Source organism: Nipponia nippon, unplaced genomic scaffold (genome assembly GCF_047370975.1).
Source record: "Nipponia nippon isolate SJK-2023a ecotype South Korea unplaced genomic scaffold, ASM4737097v1 scaffold_1, whole genome shotgun sequence".
Lineage (NCBI taxonomy): Eukaryota > Metazoa > Chordata > Aves > Pelecaniformes > Threskiornithidae > Nipponia > Nipponia nippon.
This window is the reverse complement of record NW_028262290.1, coordinates 37,200,674-37,216,439: the sequence shown is the minus strand read 5'-3', so window position 1 is coordinate 37,216,439 and position 15,766 is coordinate 37,200,674. Positions and strand designations below refer to the sequence as shown.

The window sequence follows — 15,766 nt, the reverse complement described above, 5'->3', positions numbered from 1 at the left end:
GGGAACAGCCTCAGCTCTGTGTTCACAGGTAGAGAAAGGTTTGTGTGCATTGGGAAGTGACAGGAGTTTGTACACGGGTGTTTCTGTACTGCTATATGGGCTGTGTGTGTATATGGATATTTCTGTGCATCTCTCTATTGCTGTCTTTTTGAACAAGTGGAACTGGGTAGGCATCTCTGCGTACCCTGATGGGAGGAGTCTGTGATGCTCACAATGAACATCCAGACTTTCCAAATGCTTGGTCATGTGTTTCAGAAGGACCCATGCCACTACTGCTAGGCTACTTCATCACTGTGAACAGAAGCCCCTCGAGTAAGCAGATGCTAGATCAGTTTGGGAAACAAAGAGATCCTTGTTGACATCCTTTGCACCCCAAATCCTCTGTCTTCCCATAGTTCCCTTGCTCTGTTGACAGCTCTTTGGGTCTTCTATGGTCATCTGACACTGGTGTCCCAAGAGGGTGCCCTGCTACTGTCCCAAGATGAATGGTCCTGTCTCAGGTTTCAGAACAGACTTAAATCCACAAGTGAAGGGTGTTGTTTTTCTCCTTAAAATGATGCAATTTAGTGTTGCTTATGCTGCTGCCAAGCAACTTTCCAGCTCTGGACAGGACTGTGAGAGGTGATTTAAAAATGTTTTCTGAAAACCATCTATTTGATGCTGATGTGCTGAAACACCACAGAAAGTGCTTTCTGCAGTCCCACAACTTGACTTACAGACAATATTTACTGTAATCCAGTTTTGACCTGCAGAGCTTTCAAATCTTCCCCTTGCTTTGTGCATTCTGTACAAAGAGGTACCAATTTTCTCTTTCGTGAGGGAGGGAACAGTTATTCACATGGTGAGAGATCTGTAACTTTACAGAATGAGGAAATCATTTTATCAATGGCAGTGGAAAGGAATATTTATGTCACAGACAGGAGGAACACTCACCAATATATTATACAGGATTCTATTGCACACTTTCAATTTTTGCATTCTAAACCCTCCTTTTTTTACAAGATTTAAGGTTCCTATAGTGAAATATTTGGAAATTGAGACTTTTCTTATTGCTGTATTGCCTTGAAGTAGAAATTGTTCATTTGATAAAATATTCCCTTTCTTTACATGTCGTTATGAAGTTTTCTGCTCTGTAGAATAACTTTCGGTGACTGGCATACTGACATATTTCAGAGGAATGAGATTTAGTTAGAGCTAACATACAGGACTGTGGAAAAAGGTAGTATAAGTAGATAGATACAGTGTTTAATCTACCACTGTACAATTTAACATATTTTTTGTGTGAGGGTTGGGAAATTAGTCTTTGAGCTGTAGCCCAGTGCAAAACCAAAACAAGTAGCGGCCTTTGGCCCTTTTGGAAAGTGATTGTGTATTTCCAGTGATGACAGCCGGCACCATTCTTTGATTTATAGCAGCGCAACTTTCATTTAATATTGACCATATGGCAATTTCCACCACCTACATTGTTCAGGACCTATGTCAGTAGCACACAAAGCAGAGTACCTTATTCCTAGGCAATTTGACTAAAAGACAGAGGATGCTGCATTGTGGCATATTGATTGATAGCATAAAGCGGTGCTAATTAGATCTCTCTGAATCCTTTATAAGCAGGCTGTGGGCTTTTGAACCTTATTGCATTATTTTGACACTACTGAATTATCAAATGTGCCAGCTTGTTTTCAAACTGTGTGTTTGAAATAAATGATGACAAAAAGGTGTCATGGAACAAGTTTACATAACATAACCCACAGTCTTATTTGAATTTATATTAATAGATAGTTTTAATTTATGCAAGAAATGGGGAGGGCGGGGTGGCGGAATGTTATTATTAGGAATCCTTGATGCTATAGCTCACATCTTCACATGAGAACATCCCAGATCTTTTACAATGAAAATTTTCCGCCTAGCAGTTTCCCTTTATTTTTACAGTTCTAATTGCTGCACTGCATATTGGAACACAACTGAAGGTAGGAACACTTAACCTAGAATTTGGAGAGGAAACATTTTTTTTATTATTATTTGTGGAAATACTCATTATTGGAATTCCTTGAGGTCAGTGACTTTGCTAACATGCAGGACTGTAGGAGGGTGTTGTGGTACAAGTGAAGGGAGCTCAGTTTGGTACTCTCTGTACCCATGTTATTTATACACTGGCTTTGTGTGGCTAGTTAAAAAGGGAATTTCTTTGTTCCATCTAGTGATGGTGCCACCAGACGTGCCAGACACTTCTATGTAGGGGCATTGCTGCTCAACATATTTGTTCCCATTTGGCAACTGTTTTTGCCGAAGGTGTGTAGAGTGCTGCCTTTCAGTTGACTGACTCAGGATGATTTATTGAATACCTAAAGCTTTGTGAGCTAGACATGACAGTTTCACTGAGGCTGGATAGCATCTGGCTCTGCAGTTTGACTACCTAATGGCCAGTATGTGCATCCTCAGGTCATCAGGGCCTGTTCTGTTGATAACATGTCTACACCAGCTACTGCTGTGAAACTACCCCTTCCCTTGTGCCAGGGTTAATGTATTGCTGGCTGTGTGATGACCTGAAAATGAACCACTGGCTTTTGTCAACTGCCTTCAGCCAGATTGTTTCCTGGATCTACTGCTATTTGCATTTGAACTAGCTATAGGTTTCTGTAAACCACAGTCCCATCTTGGATCCAAGATACAGATTTCATGATTCCACCATAGGCATACGGAGGTGGGGTGGGAGGGTGGGGAGTGAGGGGTGGCAGGGAGAAATGCTGATCCAGTATAAAGAGACAGTGCATATGAATAAACAGTAAAACCACATGTGGCCAAAATGGTCAGTACACATTCTCTAAGATTGCAACACCTCATCTAGTCCCAGCTCCTTTTGCAATCAGTTATGAACTATTGACTTTACTAGGAGTTCTGTCAGGTGCTTTCTGATTCCACAATTGCTTCTATAATGGAAAATGGAATTAACTGATAAGAGAGAGCTCAAAACATTTACTCTATCTGTGGTGAGAATGAATTTCTGTGATATAGAGTTGGAGAAAAAATAAGTTCTAGGAAGGACAAGAGTGATAATTTTTGTAGTCAAGGAGAAGGAAAATAAACTAACCTGACTGAAGAAAATTATTATGTCCAACTCCTTCTGCCTCAAGAATGCTAATACAGATTGGCTGGACACCACTTAGGTCCTAATGAGACTTACTCTAGCCTTTTCAGACATTCAGTTGTTTGCAGGTCCTGTACAGCAAGCTACTACTAATGTATGCACAACGGACTGGCATTTGGGTTTGGGTAAGTATCCTTTATGATGGGTCTTATCAACACTTACTAAATGACCCTACAGGATGTCACAGAGGGAATACACTAGTGTACTTACTTGCTTAACAGTAAGTCATATGAGGAGCACCTCTGTGGACTTCTGCTCCTTATGTCTCCAGAAGAGTTATGTGTCTAACTTCCATGAATTAATCTGTTTGGTGGTGTTCCTTCTTCTTCTTCTTCTTCTTTTTTTTTTTTTTTTAACACAGTGAAGTACTTTCTTTAGACACACTCCATTGTTTGTCTATTCATTTCAGCCACATCAAATCACAATGATGTGCTATAATACAATCTGAAATTGTAAAAATTTAGTAAATTTATGAGGATGGAGCACTTTCATTGAAAGTACCTCAGTCCTGTCATGGACTTGTTAGTATCCTTAGACTCCTAAATGTATGCCTTGTAAATGTGTAGTTTTTAAAGTGTTACTCATGTTTTGTTTCATATTAATGTATGTGACACAGATTTTTAAGGAGTTCTGCCCACGTTTTGGGAGGTTGGATTTGAGGTGCATTTCTTGGGTCTTTACATAAAAAAAGAAGAGCCATATGTGGTAGAAGTCAGTATAGCTACAAGAGTTTTGTCACTGGCAAGCCATTAATTTGTATAGGTTTCCCAGTCTGGTTTGTCATGAAGGTAAAAAATGCTGCTGCTGTTGATAATGATGATAGTACTGAATGTAATGTTTCTTTAGCAGAATTCTGATGGGAATTCATTGTCCTTGCCTGACACGTACTTTTTCAGACAAGGAATAATTTATTTTTGGAAAAGAATCTTAAGTTCTACCAAGTATGCCAAATATGCCTATGTTAATGTAACATATACTAACTTCCTCTGTGTTGAACACCAGTGTTTACTGGCTGCAGAAACAGACAATACTGTGATGAAAATGAACAAACTTGGTTTTTATTTCTAGTTCTTTGCAATCATCTATCCTTTACAATCAGGTAGGGCCACTTTTTACTGCCTTTGATGAAAGCAGAGTAAAAAGAGAATTTGACTGATTAGAGAAATACCGTTCTTAGACTGAAGTGATAAGAAACTTCAAACTGTAGGCTGTAGACCAATGCCACTAAAACTTTAAGAGCTTTGATTTTGATTTTCCAGCAGTGGGATTTCACACCTTCTGCTTTCAGATTTCGTTAGTGGTCTGGGACTAATTAAAAAGGGAGAGGCTTCTCTTAGATGCCAAGAGAGTTGATCACAATACCACCTAACAGAAGGGAGAAGAAACTACTAACACCATTTTTGCCAATTCGTTTATTGCATATAATCCCTTAAATTTAATAATGGTGTTGTGGCAATTAAAATGATACCAACAACATGCTGGTGTCTCTTTTTAGCAGATTAAGAAGTCTGGATCATCTTTGCTTAAAAAAAGCTTTAAGTTGAACATCTGAAGTCAGATATAATGCATGTTTTACTGAATATTTATAGACTTCCCAAAATTGTTTGACTCTTTATGCAGAAAGGAAGACAGAAGTTACTTTACCTAGTTGCCAATTAGTTGAATAACTTAGCGGACTTAGCTGTAAAACCACTCAGTGCACTGAAAGATTAGCTAAAAGGGTCTCTGGAAAATCTCCAAGTCTTTTTTTTCTTAAACTAATGCCATCTATTTTTAATAAATTTTGGCATAGAACTATCTTCTTTACAATTAACAGGCAGGAAAAGCAGCTGTTTCTGTTTGTGCTTCCCTGATGTGATGGAGTCCCTGATCCCCTTCAGCCACCAGTTTGCTATTACCAGAGGAGGCTGTAAATAAGAACTTTTCCAAGCAACTTGATAGAGGGATGGCTTGTGTTAGATGAAATAGGCTTGTCTATACTTTATCAGTTGTGATGGTAGAATAGGAAATAACTGTTGCCAAAATTAATTCCTAATATACTGACTGTCTATGGTAGAAAGAATGCAAGAAATACACCATAAGGCAAAAAAAAGTCACTTGCTTGAGTAATTTCTTTTCTCTGTAAAGCATGCATTATGATTACATCCATTGCCATGCCTTTAGGTGTGGATCTTCTTCCATCCCTGCAGTCTGTAATTCTACATGCAAGCTTTTCATTTTTTTAATCTACTGTTCCTCAGTAGGTTGCCAAATGCCAATTAATGTTCCTGTCCAAGGAACTACTTTCCTTGCTCATGCCTATAGTCACACTGAAGTCAAAGAGAATTCAGAAGTTGATATGATAAACGGGCTCTGCCATACTGTCAACAGATACACTGAGAACACATTTTTCTCGTATGTAAAAGCACTAAAAGTGCACTGTGTCCCTTGTGGGTAATGTTTTGAAGTAGTCCTTCAGGAGTTGTAAACTCATTTCCCAGAATGGTTCTTAAAAATAGTCAGATACATTGCATGTCTAGGAGGTGTCTTGCTTCATGTAAAAATCCTCAGATTGACCCTTTTTCTCATTATCGACTTGTATTGACATTCCTGCCTTTCAAATGTGCTGCTTCGCCACTCTGCCAGAAGAATGTACTGAGTACTTCTGGTTTACAGGACTTCCACTGGTGCCCGTGGGAGCTCAGCCCAAGGTCCCAGGACCTTATGTCTGAGTGGCATTGTTGGCTGTGTGCTTGGGAAGAACAGACCTGGAAATTACGGAAAAGATTACAGTCTAGTTAATCTGTTCCTGGAACTGACTGAAGTTAGTGTAGCTTCCCTGCACATGGAGAAAGGACACCTGGCATATAAATAAAATGTGGGCTGGACACAGTTTCAGCCACAAGCTTTCTGTAGGATTCTCCTGCTATTATGAGAATCGATGGTGACTTTTCTTGACAGTCATTTTAGTTTGAGATTCAAAAGTTCTTACAGCAATACTGATTGAAGTATTGCTGCCCCTCGTCCCTTCATGATAGGTTTGTTATTGCTGATACGTGGTGCCCTCCCAATCTTGTTGGCAAATCAGTTTGTGGTGGTTGCAATGTGAGCTGGATTGGAACTGAAGGAAATTTTTTCCAAGATGGAGGAAAAAGCAGCAAACAAAAAAATGTTGTAATTTTTTCACACTGATCTGATTCATGGTGTAATTCCAGAAATATTCCTGCTAGTGCAGTATGGGTATTGAAGGGTACGTATCCAAGCCCCAGACCAGGCTGCTCAGATGCTGGGCTTAATAGTAATGTGTCTTCCACAGCAAAGGAGCAAACTGAAGGGATAACAAATTGTGATGTGATGAGAAGAATAATTACTCATCTTGGGAACCTCCCCAGACTGGTTTGACTTTGGTTACCAGCAGCACTTGTACATGAACATGCTGTTAAATAGGCACAACGTGATACTGTAATGAGTTATGTTGTGTAAAACTGGATATTAATCAAGAACATCTAGAGGAAATAAGTCATGATCTGATAAAATTACTTTTATCAGAGATCCGGTACTAACCTTATTTTCCCCTGATGGATGTGTTCTTTCATTTTCGTGTTTATATTCTGTTTGACTTAAAACATTAAATGACTAGATCTCAACACCAAATAAAGGTTATCTTAGATACACAATAGCAATAGTATTTTCTTGTCATAGACATGTTTGAAGAATGGCTCTTGATCAAATTTCACTTATGCTTTTTTTCAGTAATGGAGAATGTAGCTGCATTTAATGACACGGCCTTTTTGTTCCTCACGAGTACAGCAGCCAACTAATTGTCTGCTCTAATTTTAACTAGTGTACAACACTAGAAAGTCAGGTCTTGTTGAAATCTGTTTTTAGTAGATGTGATGATAGGTATCCTTCCTAGTATCTCCCATCTATTTATATTAGAAAATATTTGGCTTTGGATGGCTGATAATAAAAGCAGAGTCAAATGAAATAAGAAATGAGGTATAGCTTTAATAATAATTAAAGTTGAAGCCCAGCAATTCATAGTAGCCTTAGTCTCAGCCTCATCCATTGACACCTTTCTCTATCAACTGAAAAAATCTCTTTTGGCTTTGTGCATTGCTGAAAAACATATGAACGAATGTCTGAATGCAAAGTCTTAAAAACATTTAAATTTAAATTAACATTTAAAAACATTTCCATTCTAAGAATAATAATACTTCAAAAAGCTTTATCTTAGTATCTTACTCCAGTTAAATATGAATGTTAAAATGCTGAATTAAATTCCATTAGGGCTAATGATTAGATTTTAATCTTTTTTTGTATACATGTTGAAATTTTTGACAGGTCAAATCAGCTGATACCATATGTGCTGTTGGCTCAGCTGGTGCTATCTTACTCCAAGAGGATAACCACTAGATGAATGCCATGAGATTTAAAGAATGCAGAATAGTTCCTGGTTTTAGCCTGCCTCATTTTAAGGTCTCCATTCATTTGGTTACCAAGGTCCTCAGGGCATAAATCAGGATAACCCCAATCTAAATTAAACTAAACTGTGTTTTTGTAACCTAACCAATGGATAAGCCTTGCAATCAGTTTGCTGTATACTTCTGATTACATTAAATCAGCTTTGTAGTACTGACAAATCAGTCCATTCAAATGTCAAAATTTGAAAGTATTTGTGACCTAAATAAGATCTGTTTTCAAATGTACTTTCCTATTCACAGTCTAGACATAAAATATACTGACAGTGGCAACCAGCTTCAAAGCAAGGCATTTGTGCATTCTTGTTTGATTTTAAAGAAGAGACTATATAGACTATACTATGCTTCACAAGATTCATGCTAAACTATTTAGTAATTTAACCTTTTGTTAATTAACAACATCTGAATAGTGAATAATAGAGTAAATAAAAAGGTTATTCTTAAGCTGAGCCAACATAGTTGTTAGAGTTTGTGGCCTCTCTGTTATTGTTCACCTAGAAGCTATGGAAAATAGATCTATTATGAATCACTGTATGAAATATTTTTGAATACCATGTTATTGAATTCCCCATGTAACCTGGCTGGATTACAGCACTACTTCTTTTCCTACCCATTATCCATAAAATCCCACAGAGATCATGGTAGACTTTTAATGACCTTTGCTTATAAAAATGGCAAAACTATGTCTATCTTAACTTGACAGCTAATTAAAAAAGGTTTGTCTCAGGTCTGATGTAGACATTGGTTAAATAACCCCTTCAAGCACCTTCATTCATACTTATGCTGTATTATGAAATAACGTTTAATAGTTCAGACACTTTTTCTATACAGAACACAGGCATTTTATCAAAACTAGAACATTAGAAATACAAACCAGCACTGAAACTGCTATTTCTCAATTTTGACATGAATGCTAACATTTGCCGAGTGAAATTGTAGTCATCACAGCAAAATTATTGCCTGTAATGCAGCTATGCTAAAATCAAGTTTTGTCTTTTGTCTTTTAAATCTCTATGGTAAGTACTCCTTCTTCCACTGAGAGCAGTGAGAGACCTGGATATGGGATCAAAGCTTATGCAAGAAGATTTTTAATGTACTTTTTCCCACAGCCCCACAGTTTAGGGAAAACCACTCATTCCTATCATCTGGTTTGGGGTTTTTTTTCATTCCTGTCTTTTCAGGCAAAACAGAATAAAAACTGCTAGGTGAGTTTCTGACTACATGTGGACACTAAAGCAATGTAATGCACAGAATGCATGATTCCTTTAATGGAATATCAATAAATGCATATGTAGATTATCTCAGCACTAATAGAATCTCCTCTTCGTATCCAAAACATACAGTGTTAATCACAGGGACCCCACTTTATTGGGTCTGCACTAAATCTCAAATTTTAACATCTCTCAGTTAATAAGTAAATGTCCTGAATCTCTTCAGACAAAAAACCCAATGGGTAGATTTTAGCACAGATAGGTGCTAAATCCAGCAAGGTCCTTAGCAAGGCAACTATCCGGTCTTTGAAAGGCTGCAAATTCAGAAAATGTCCTAGTCCTCACTGAGCTCAAATCAAGGTCTTTCAAAAAGTGAGAGAAATGGTTACTTTCACTCCCTAGCACACTCTGGTGTTTAAGATACTTCCCACAGAAAGACAGCTGCATGGTTTTGCTCTTCTTGATTCAGAACAAGGTTTTGAATATGACTTTCCAACATCTTGAGTGCTTCAGGAAGCAGGACACAGAACCTTTTTTTTTTTAATTGGCTTTGCTCTAGGCTTGTGAATACTGAATTTTTATGAAATGTGGAACTGCCCTACCAGGCAAAAGAGCTATGTCAGAATAGTTAGTGCTCTAGTTGTAAGGACACACACTTGAATTGGTTCATGGCCACTCAGTTTTGCATCCGACCTTTTTGAAAAGGCTGTGCATGTTCCTACAGGAAGATTCTGCAATTAATATTTTCCAATTATGAAATATTTCACTGGAAGTTCTTGGCCCTTCTCTACTTCTGAGTGCCTCTGTGAAGGAGTTGATAAAGTCTCTAAAACTTGTTTTGAAGAGTTGAAAAATCAGTAACTAGCCCTGGTAAACAAAATCAATGCATGAATGGTTATCTTTCTCTTTTGTTCTGTACCACTGGCCTCCTGCCATGCATTTTCACTGAGCAAGAAAAACAGCTCTCATAATGCCAAGACAATGCAAACTTTAGAAATCATTAGTGTAGACATTTCTAAATGACGTTTCTAGTTCACACTGTTGTCCTGATCAACCGAGACTACTGACAGTCATTTGGTGACATATTCAACCATTTAGATTTCTAGATCTTACATTAATTCAGGGAAGTGTCACACCGACTCATTTAATCCACTGTAAAAATCAGTCACTATAATACAGATATGAATACTTGTGAGATGTTCTTCGGAAAGGCAATTTAGCTCTTCTAGTAAAGACTACAGCGCAATATTGCACATCCTGTGCCTTACATCACGTGGCATTGCTCTGTACCTGTGCATGTGCAATCTTACTTGGGAACAAATCCAATACTGATTTGAAGACAGTTAGATGCCACATGGTAAGATTCAGCATATCTAGAAAATTATGCAGAAAGCTACCAAAAGCAGTTAGACAGCCAGGAAGAATGCAATGCAGGGGTGGATTTTAAGCCTAGCTTTGCACTCACTGATTGGCATTGCAAGGAGCTGACTCCAACCATCAGGCTATTCAGCTTGAAAGTAGCTTCTGGAGGAACTCACTAATGCTCTCTGAACAGGTCTGTCTTTCTTCCTTCCCTTTCCTCCTTTTCGTTTCCCTTTTCCTTTCCCTCTTTCCCTTTCCCTCTTTCCCTTTCCCTCTTTTCCTTTTCCTTTTCCTTTTCCTTTTCCTTTTCCTTTTCCTTTTCCTTTTCCTTTTCCTTTTCCTTTTCCTTTTTCCTCCCATTTTGTGGTCCTGCTTGTATTTGCCCTGTATGATATAATCTGTATTATATACTCAGAAGTTACACAATTGTCTCTTAAGTCAGCCACAAAACCTATGGCAGAGCTTCAGACACAGCACAGGTTTAAAGTCTCTTTTCATATTAGAATTCAATCACAGGCTACTGGCCTTATAGAAACGCAGAGTTTTGTTCGGTGAGCAGGCTCACTAGTTGCCAGTTGTGCTGTGAAGGTTGAACCATACTGAAAACATCCTGGTTATCGCACATGGGTAGGGCAGAGGTCCGGTTACCTGGATGGAGCTTTGCCTGGGTTCAGTGCCTTCATCTCCCCATTACATCAGTTTTGGGGGAGGCCTTTATTTAGCTATAAAATGTGATTGCTTTCACAAAAGAAACAAAAAATATTGCATTGGATTGTTGAATAATGATCAGTTTCTCAATATAGCCAGGTCACCTATATGTAAACATACGGTTGCTGCAAGCCTGGTATTGTAGTCCCAACAGCTGCAGAAGAAATTTTCCTTCTTTCCACCCACTCCCTGACAAAGAAATACCAAAGAAACACCAAAGAAACATCCCACCATGTCTTCTGTTTAAAAGTCATTGCTAAGACTGGGTAGTCCAAAAAGGGGAAAGCAGTGGAGCTATTTTAATTTATCCTCCTATGTAAAAAATAGACAGTGCTTTCATAAACAGGAAGAAATAAGCATCATTAGGAAGCACATTTGGACTAAGTGCTTTTTCTGGAAATATTTATGCTCTGCTTCTTGGATTTGTGATAGTACCAATATTCAGCATACGTAGGTGGGAGGGAAGTGGGCTTGTGTCATTTGCTTCATTATGGGATGCAGGCTAGTCTGTTCCAAACACAAAAATATTTGTTCCTCAGAACTATTTTATGATTTCTGGGATAGAAGTAATCTCCATGTGTATTATGGTTGATTCCCTTTTTTGTTATGTACATCTAAGACATCTATTCAGTTTCAGGGAGGTTCCACACTATGCAACAATTTAAATGACTTTTATTAATTACTTATTGTATATAGCACTGTATGTATGGGAAGCCTATCACAAATCACATTAGTAAGAAAGGGCATGTTAATGGAGATAATTCCTTTGATGTAACTGTATTGCATATTGAGTATAACTGAGCTAATAAAATTACCCTTTTATGAAAATTAGACATCTCAAATCTCATTTGTGACTTTTAGAGCAATGTCCTTTGACTTAATAATGTGCTGGAAAGGGCTGTAGTCATTGTAGCTCTGAGAAAAAATTATATATACAGCTGGTAGTGACACTGAGTATAAACTTCTAAAAGATGTGTTTAATTTGATATGGAACATATATACATTTAAAAGCAGTTTTATTAGAAAAAAACAAACTGAGCTATGTTCAGGTAGAAATGGCATTCACTTGTATTTTACATTTCTTTCCACTTGACATCCTCAGAAACATGTGCCAATTATGATGGACTGCTGTATTAGTTGCAAGATCTAATGCGTGCTGGACACTGTGTTTTTCCTAAGTAATGCTGGAACTAGGCTCTTTTCTGCTTTGGTCTTAAACCTATATGCATCACAGTTCTATGAACCTCTTCAAACATCACATTTATGGCAATGACTTAGATGTATGTCTTTGTACACTGTTCTTTTTATATAGTTTTGTAAGCAGTGAGCAGTATACTTCTGCTTGGTTTATTCAGAACTTTGTTTTTCCCTCTCTATCCTATACCTGCCTTCTTTGCCATGCTTTCTAAATGTTTTCTTACAGTTTCTCTGTAGGGTCTTGAAAATCTCTCCTGACTTAGTCTGTGGTTAGCAACAGGAAGACTTTTGTGAGTGATAAAGGTTCACTCACAAAGAAACTAAACCAAAACAGGACCTGGGTTGAGCAAAATATCAGGGTCTTGCAAAATACCTGCCCAGGCCATCAAGGCAAACATCCTTTTGGCTGCAAAGCCCAAACCTCTGAAATTCCTTTTTTCCTCCTCATTTCCCTTCTTTTTCCACCTTCCTTCTCATTTCTTAGTACCTTTTATTATGGAAACAACCTCTCTTTTTCTAAAAAACTAAAGACTCCAAGTCTTGCTCTCCTTAGCCCTGTTGTTGCCTGTTACTCTGCAACGTGTCGTCTCGGGGAGCATCCCTCTTCTAGATTCAGGAGCTAGGACAGGGAGGAGACCAGAAAGCAGTTGTCAAGTTTGCTTGCGCCTCACAGTAATGCCTGAACTGGGAAGCATGCACTCAAAGGAGGAGAGTAAATAACAGTAAACCTGGTGCTCTGACAACGGTTATTTAGGATGCTGTTACTATGGAGTATTTGCAGCTACTAAATGGGACTTGGCCTTAATCTATCACTATATAAAACTGTCGTTAGTTACATTCACAAGTACTTAAACATCTCCAAACAAAATGAGTTAAACAACATCTCATCGCTTTTAATGGTTTCACAATTTTAGTTTTAAGAGGGTAGTAGTTATTGCATGCTTGTTGGAGTCTGCTAGTCATGATAATGTTGGTCTCAGAGCAATGTTTTCTTGGGCTGGTAGAAGCTTTTGGAGGTCTTTTTTTCTTTTTCCAAGTCCCTGTCCTTTGAACTGGTTAATGGAGACTAACACATGGGTAGGAGATATTGGTTAAACCTTTGTCAGCTCTTTCAGTTCCCACCTAATTTAGACTCTGAATGCTAGCCCCAACTCCATTAACACTGAAGTCATCAAAGGTGTGATATTTTGGACCACCTTAATTTACATTAGTTTTGTAATCTAGCCTTCATGATCTCCTTGAAGCACTTGACCGCTAAACTCAGACATGTAATGGTTAATGCAATAATGTTTACATAGTTCATGTCTTGTTAAAATTGATTGTGTATCTTGGACAATCACTACCGTACCACCAGTTCCAAGACAGCACTATAATTCAGCACTCCCTCTGAATGCCCTACGGGCAAAGACATGCCCACCTGCACACTGCATCTGTACACTGCCAACATGCCAGAGCTGAAGCAATAGGAATTTACTGCAGCTTCGCTGCAGTTTTGTAGGCTCTGCTTTTTTTGGACTCTGAGAGGCACAATCTGAAGACTGGATTTGTTTGGTATTTTCTGAGTTTTCTCAGAATATAATTTGAATCAATCACCTCTTTCTTTTTTTGCTATAATTTTATTCCAAACCCCTATTTTTCCATTATGTTACTGAGCTAGAGTTTCACTTTCACGAACTAGGATTGGAAAAACCTCTTATTGTCTCTCTGAACGTGACAGTTGACATCCTGAATTCATACATTTATATATTTTAAACCACAATTAAAATACACTATGTTGCATTTTAAAAGCTGATCTCATCATCTTCAGTTTAGCTCATTTTTCCGTCCCTTCACCCATGCCCCCATTCCAATGTTGTATTGAAACCAGGCTTTCTGGCTACAGCCTTTTGAGATCTGAATTTGATCAGTGATAGAGCACTGGAATGTTTGATTTGAAGCAGAAAAGATTTATTGCAATCAATGTTAGTGTATGTAAAGTCACGCCAACCTGTTTGCAAGTTACCTACTGCCTCTCTCTTCTCTCCAACAGCTTGACCCCACTTACACCTTACTGTAGCAGAGTCTACTTGCAATCCCATCTCAAACGAGGGTGTTTTTTTAACAATTCATTCAAATATGTAATAATCATGATCAAAGCATATTTCACAAATTAAAATTAATCATATTTTTGTGTTGGCCCATGAACAATAAACTTCTTGTAGGGAGCCCTATTAGAGATTAGTGAAAGTTCAGAACTCAATTTCTGTTCGGTGCATTTTTGGGGGGTAGTAAATGATTTCATACAGACTTTCTGGCTCTATGTGAGCTTTCCTTTTGGCACAAGTTTACTTAAAAATAAAAATGTAGAACAGACGGTAGCTGCATTTCATAAACCATTCTATTATTTCAAGTTGATTTTTAATACTATATCTAAACTGACAGAAAGAAAAAGCTTGGCAAGTGTGTTAGATAAATTTTCTGTGATGCTTTTAATTTATAAGGGAGATTGTGATTCGCTTTTAAGCACGAAATCATATTAGCAATTGTCAACTTAAAAACACATTTTCGTTCCTGTTCACTTTCCTATAACCTGTACATGGAGTAAATAAAAAGTGTACCTATCAGTCAGTAAGGCAGCCTGTGGGGCTTTTCTTTTTCTTTCTGTAACATTATATATGTACATATAAAATTTAGCCCAGTGGGAGCAGTTTGTTTATGACAGAAATCTGTTTCAAAGGGCTTTTAAACACAGAGTTTATCTCACATAGTGTGAGTCTATCTGGTTTTGCTGTCACAGAGATTCTTATGACACGCTCACAGCGTGAAGATGAAATGAAGCTCCTTTCCTGAAATATGGGAAAGATTCCACAAAATGTCTGTTCCTCAAAACTGATAGTGGAAGAAAATCAATTTACTGAGTAATAGATCACTTCAAAAAGTGCCAAAAAGCTGTGAATTATTTGAGGGATTTGACCCTGCTGTCCTCTTATTGTCCCAGAGGATGATGAAAGTAGATAGAGTTAATTTCACGTATGTCCCTCATGGTGATATTTATCATCAGCACTGATATAATATTAAATTTAAAAAAAACCCACTTACAGTACACCACATCCTCCAAGATAAGTTTCTAGTGTTGGCCAAACATTCCAGATTAGTTGCAAGAAAAGGGGAAAACTAAAAATTTTGAGAAAGAACAGACATTACAGCCTTGAGGGAACATGCTAGCTATTTCACAAGGTGAGCACAAAACACAACGGCACAAAATATAAGGCACGCTGAAGCACAAAGTAGAGCAAAATTTTTTAAAACCGTCTTTTGGATATCTCTTTAGAAATGGTCTTTGAGTAGGAAAATCACTGAGAAGGGTTCAGCATAGCTCTTGGTGTGGCTGGATTTACTGTTTAGCGAGGCTGTTGGTACAGTGAAGTACCAGAAATTCCAGATGTTTTCAGGATACACTCACAAGCCAACTAGAAATGTGGTTATAGGCCATGTGGGTAGCCCAGGATCCTCAGGGTTATTATTATTAAGCTTTGCAAAAACTTTTCAGAGTATCCAGAAAGCTAGATTAGACAAGAATCTGCATGCTGGTTTCTACCAGTGGTGTGGACCCACCTTTACAGGAACCTCTGCTATGAACAGGCCTTTGCCAATGAATTTTTCTGTCTAAACCCAAGAAAGATAAAATTTCCTGTATCTTAGTA

General features: G+C 37.9%; 1 long non-coding RNA gene across 2 annotated transcripts in view; it reads left to right on the top strand.

Moving 5' to 3' along the window:
* The first annotated feature begins 3,149 nt into the window (after window positions 1-3,149).
* The window catches only part of LOC148057297 (uncharacterized), a 159,289-nt gene continuing 146,672 nt past the window's right edge, over window positions 3,150-15,766 (top strand). For both annotated transcript variants that reach the window (XR_015703469.1, XR_015703466.1), the window contains exon 1: window positions 3,150-3,270. This is a non-coding gene — a long non-coding RNA (uncharacterized LOC148057297). The remainder of the gene's footprint in view (window positions 3,271-15,766) is intronic.